A 6,000-nucleotide genomic window follows, 5' to 3' on the forward strand; every position below is an offset into this window, starting at 1 on the left:
TGCGGTGCGGTCGTGCGTTAGTTAGTTAACACACGGCCGCTCCGTGAATTTTTTCACGTAAGTAAGAGCGAGCGTTCTCACTTACAGCGTTAGAACTATTACGCGCGTTATGCGAGATTCAGAACCTAATTGGCAATCGGATTGTCCCGTCTGAACTGGACTGACGAAGTGATGTAGGTACCCAGTTGAACTGCATGAAATGTAGTAGGTACGAACAGTATGTACGAGGAATGGGTGAAATAATAAATGAATACTCCTCTGAAACTTGTTTTATTTATTATTTTTTCTACTGCCGTGTTGTTATTCGTTATTTACAGTGTCGTGCATTAGATCGTTAAAACTCTACATAAAAGATGCCCGCCCCCGCCCGGCGGCCCGTGCACCCACGCATACGATATAGCTCTTAAAGCATTGTTAGGTAGCCTTTAAGGGATAAAGCGGGCCGCGGGGCGCCCAAATACAGGAAACAGTGCGAATTTCACGAAAGTTATTTTAGAAAACTATTAAAAAGTAAGTGCATGGTCGTAGAAAAAGTATTGTATGCAACGGTGTTTAACTGAGTCAAAAAATACTTCGCCTCAAATTGTTACCCACGCCACTTGTCTTTTTTGACCTCCTTTAAACGCCTGTTGCATAAGAAAAACAAACGGATGATTTATTTTTTATTTTTCTGATAACTAGCTACGGATATAAGGAAGGAGGAGATAGGCGCATCGGAGTACTAGTCGGCCTAGTACAAGAGAGGAGGAAACATTATCTAGCCTGCGAAACAGCCGTCCCTTTTTGATAAATACTTACATTTTGCACCTCGCACTCGCAGGACTGAGATTTTGGGGAAAGGTATAAAGCATTGCACTTCGCTGCTACCAGCACGATTGGGGATAACAGGGAAATGGAATAGCACAGGTGAGTTTTGGTAAGTAATATGCTAAAATTGATTACATTTACAAATGCTTATGTTACGTTTAGTTAACACAATCATCATAAATCGCCGCAGATGTTTACAATTTTATGGGTCTTAATTTATGGTAAATTTTATGTTTTTAACCTTTTGAACGCCAAATACAGCAAATGACGTCAACGGAAAACCGTGCCACTGACACCACGGGGGTAAATTAAGGATGGGTAAAGAAATTATGCTAACATAAAAGTGGCGTCGTGGTCACGATTTTCCGTTTAAGTCTCTGGCGGCCAAAAGGTTAAACTGTCTCACAAATACTTTGTTTGGTGTTACTTTACCCTAAATAAGGGTCATTGGAAAAAGGCATGACAATCCATAACTTTTATGAACAGAATATTCTGACATTTGCGATATGCATTCGAAAAACTTTAATAAACGTTGTTGATATTGCCAAATTGCGGGAGCATGTGTGCACAATTTCAATTAAATTAATTACCTAATACAACTAACTAACTGATAACTTATTTGTCAATCAAAAATTCAGTAGTTACATGACAACACACGTTACATTACGTTACAAGTTACATACTAGAAAAAAATACATTAACAATAATATTATGCTTTTGCTTTCAAAGGAGCGTGAGTGTGCTGATAAAGCGCGTTCTTCTCCCTGAATCGGTCCAAGTATTTTAATATTAGAAGTCAAATCTCATAGAGCAAAACTCTTGTCCGGGCAAAGCTATGGTGGCGCCATCTAATGCACACTTGCATTCAAGTTGCCAGCTACTTCTTCGTTCTACTGCATCTGGAAAAAGTAAATATTGTATCAACAATTTACATTATCGTTATTAAAATTGCATTCCACTATTACTTATTAATAATACGTTCGGGTATGGAACATATTTCTACGCCGTTAATGAAGATGAAGACAGACAGAGGGCGCTGGGTTACCAAATGCATTTTTAACGACTACTGTGTTTATTTCATATCTCCTACAGACTATGTAGTACGGGTGCCGATTTGGGTGATTGCCAAATCAGACTTCTGTTATATCAACTGAAGTAGATAAATTACATACCTAGCGACCCTAGCGACCGCTCGGCTGAGTTACTGCGATTCTTCCTCATTCCACGCCTCAGTATTGACCCTGCAAACAAACAGTGATTAATTTATTACTTAACTAACGCCCATGGACGGCGTTTCTACCTACCTACCTACCTACTTACTATGTTACGAGTACTGTGTTTATTTCATATCTCCTACAGACTACACTGCTGGTGCAGATTAGAAACATAATGATTCGCGTCAACGGTGACAGACGGTTTGACGCATCATAGTAAAATCTAGTAATGACAAGGGTGTATTTACGATACCATGCGACGGGTTCTGTTTAGTTGAGTTGCAGCCGGTAGGCGCCACCCACGCGTCGTACTCAGCTAAAGTAGATATCAGATTTTTAGTTTTATCCTACGACTAAAAGTAAAGTACCTTTCTAACATTTCACTTCATTAGCTACCTGTAGGCCTAGCACATGATGGCCGCGAGAGTATGTCGCCGCGAGATAGACTACCTGTCCTTATGTCATTAATACAGTTAGAAGAAGACGTGTCATCTATCTCGCGGCGACATACTCTCGCGGTCATCATGTGCTAGGCCTACTGATCCGTAAATAGCACTGACACATGTTGTTCCGGCTGAGTAGGCACTTTTTTTGTCTGATTGTTCCCCAAGTAAATAAGTTTATCACCAAATCAGACTTCTGTTATATCAACTGAAGTAGATAAATTATGATTTAGCAATAAAGCCTTTCTTACTTTATGTCGGAACCACCTGGCAGGTGTTATGAATGACAACTGTGACTAAATAATAAATCAATGAAAATTAAGACAGACAGGGGGCGCTGGGTTACCAAATGCATTTTTAATAGATTACATACCTAGCGACCCTACCGACCGCTCAGCTTGAGTTACTGCGATTCTTCCTCATTCCACGCCTCAGTATTGACCCTGCAAACAAACAGTGATTAATTTATTACTCAACTAACGCCCATGGACGGCGTTTCTACCTACCTACCTACCTACTTACTATGTTACGAGTACTGTGTTTATTTCATATCTCCTACAGACTACACTGCTGGTGCAGATTAGAAACATAATGATTCGCGTCAACGGTGACAGACGGTTTGACGCATCATAGTAAAATCTAGTAATGACAAGGGTGTATTTACGATACCATGCGACGGGTTCTGTTTAGTTGAGTTGCGGCCGGTAGGCGCCACCCACGCGTCGTACTCAGCTCGGTTTAGCGCCTGCGCCTGTGTGAAATGCGAAAGTAGATATCAGATTTTTAGTTTTATCCTACGACTAAAAGTAAAGTACCTTTCTAACATTTCACTTCATTAGCTACCTGTAGGCCTAGCACATGATGGCCGCGAGAGTATGTCGCCGCGAGATAGACTACCTGTCCTTATGTCATTAATACAGTTAGAAGAAGACGTGTCATCTATCTCGCGGCGACATACCCTCGCGGTCATCATGTGCTAGGCCTACTGATCCGTAAATAGCACTGACACATGTTGTTCCGGCTGAGTAGGCACTTTTTTTTGTCTGATTGTTCCCCAAGTAAATAAGTTTATCACCAAATCAGACTTCTGTTATATCAACTGAAGTAGATAAATTATGATTTAGCAATAAAGCCTTTCTTACTTTATGTCGGAACCACCTGGCAGGTGTTATGAATGACAACTGTGACTAAATAATAAATCAATGAAAATTAAGACAGACAGGGGGCGCTGGGTTACCAAATGCATTTTTAATAGATTACATACCTAGCGACCCTACCGACCGCTCAGCTTGAGTTACTGCGATTCTTCCTCATTCCACGCCTCAGTATTGACCCTGCAAACAAACAGTGATTAATTTATTACTCAACTAACGCCCATGGATGGCGTTTCTACCTACCTACCTACCTACTTACTATGTTACGAGTACTGTGTTTATTTCATATCTCCTACAGACTACACTGCTGGTGCAGATTAGAAACATAATGATTCGCGTCAACGGTGACAGACGGTTTGACGCATCATAGTAAAATCTAGTAATGACAAGGGTGTATTTACGATACCATGCGACGGGTTCTGTTTAGTTGAGTTGCAGCCGGTAGGCGCCACCCACGCGTCGTACTCAGCTCGGTTTAGCGCCTGCGCCTGTGTGAAATGCGAAAGTAGATATCAGATTTTTAGTTTTATCCTACGACTAAAAGTAAAGTACCTTTCTAACATTTCACTTCATTAGCTACCTGTAGGCCTAGCACATGATGGCCGCGAGAGTATGTCGCCGCGAGATAGACTACCTGTCCTTATGTCATTAATACAGTTAGAAGAAGACGTGTCATCTATCTCGCGGCGACATACTCTCGCGGCCATCATGTGCTAGGCCTACTGATCTGTAAATAGCACTGACACATGTTGTTCCGGCTGAGTAGGCACTTTTTTTGTCTGATTGTTCCCCAAGTAAATAAGTTTATCACCAAATCAGACTTCTGTTATATCAACTGAAGTAGATAAATTATGATTTAGCAATAAAGCCTTTCTTACTTTATGTCGGAACCACCTGGCAGGTGTTATGAATGACAACTGTGACTAAATAATAAATCAATGAAAATTAAGACAGACAGGGGGCGCTGGGTTACCAAATGCATTTTTAATAGATTACATACCTAGCGACCCTAGCGACCGCTCAGCTTGAGTTACTGCGATTCTTCCTCATTCCACGCCTCAGTATTGACCCTGCAAACAAACAGTGATTAATTTATTACTTAACTAACGCCCATGGACGGCGTTTCTACCTACCTTTCTAACATTTCACTTCGTTAGCTACCTGATCTGCTGTAAACAGCACTGACACATGTTGTTCCGGCTGAGTAGGCATGAACTTCTGTTATATCAGATTAACTAGCTAATAAATGATGATTTTTAGTAATAGTATATCTATTACTGTTAAAGGTTTTACCTTATGTTGGAATCACCTGGCAGAGTAGGTACTGCTTGAGCCACTACTGTTTGAGTAGTCGGTACTGTTTGAGTAAGTGCTCTTGTTGCTTCATATTAACTATCTAGCTCCCTGTCAATGTAATCATGTAGTCCTAGTCCACCTTAGAAAAAAATAGTACCTGCTTTTTCGAATCCGATTTTCTCTCCATGTTACTAACTTAATGTTTGTTTATTCCAAAGGCAGCGATACACTCGATCCACTAAAACGTGGTTAAAATACACACTATTCATAGTACATATTATGAATAATCAAAATAAACACGGACATGTTGTCAATATTTTGCCGAAAACTGCAAAACATCGAAATGTCACTCCTCTATGATTTTCCGTTTCACGAAATAATTTCGGATTCTGAAAATTTTTCAAACTTAACTTTAGTTACAAGACAAAATAAACAATAATAGTAATGCAAAGATTCAATTAAATAAAATATCAATGTATTGTTGTTTTGTACTTGTCTTTGCTTCTTCTAATAAAATTAAACAAATTAGTTGCGTCAAACAAATCGCTATTCAAAAATATTTTGCATGATCCCCAACGCACGAACGTTGCGCGAGCGATTCGTCTGAGACGGACGTGACGTATTCGTTGCGCCATATTTGAATGATCACTCAGTTTATTTACTAATACAAATACGTATTCTTTTTCTGTTTGATTTTGTAAGATTTATACTAATTTTGTACCTTAGGCATCTTTACAAGTACATTAAATTCCAAAAATCTAAGCAGGTAGAATGCACCGTCATTTCCTCATAAAATGTTGAAATTAGCGCCTTTTCATAGGACAAAATCGTTTGCCAATAGGAAATTTGTAGGTAATTACGGTATGTACGTATAAGAATCTTCTAGTATTTTGAATTTCTTTGATTAGTCGGTTTTGGTCGATGCTCTCGGTTGTTTCGTTTGTGAATTTAGGATCTCCTTGCATTGTGAAAATCGTTGTTTGTGTTGAGCGAAAGGTTTTTTGATTAGAAGATTTGTGATTGTGCTGTGTAAAAGTGTTCTGAGAGGTGATTTTGAACTGATTTGAAAGTGTAGTAGATTAGATT

At 39.5% G+C, this 6,000-nt stretch overlaps 1 long non-coding RNA gene across 1 annotated transcript; it reads right to left on the reverse strand.

Moving 5' to 3' along the window:
• Positions 1-547: 547 nt before the first annotated feature.
• On the reverse strand, positions 548-5,388 carry LOC125237237. Its single transcript, XR_007178309.1, has 8 exons — positions 5,072-5,388; positions 4,619-4,688; positions 4,025-4,106; positions 3,729-3,798; positions 3,134-3,215; positions 2,838-2,907; positions 1,980-2,048; positions 548-1,706 (listed from the first exon to the last, which is right to left on the reverse strand). It is a non-coding gene; the product is annotated as an uncharacterized LOC125237237 (long non-coding RNA).
• Positions 5,389-6,000: the final 612 nt, after the last annotated feature.

The sequence above is a fragment of the Leguminivora glycinivorella genome, chromosome 2 (assembly GCF_023078275.1).
Source record: "Leguminivora glycinivorella isolate SPB_JAAS2020 chromosome 2, LegGlyc_1.1, whole genome shotgun sequence".
Classification (NCBI taxonomy): Eukaryota; Metazoa; Arthropoda; class Insecta; order Lepidoptera; family Tortricidae; genus Leguminivora; species Leguminivora glycinivorella.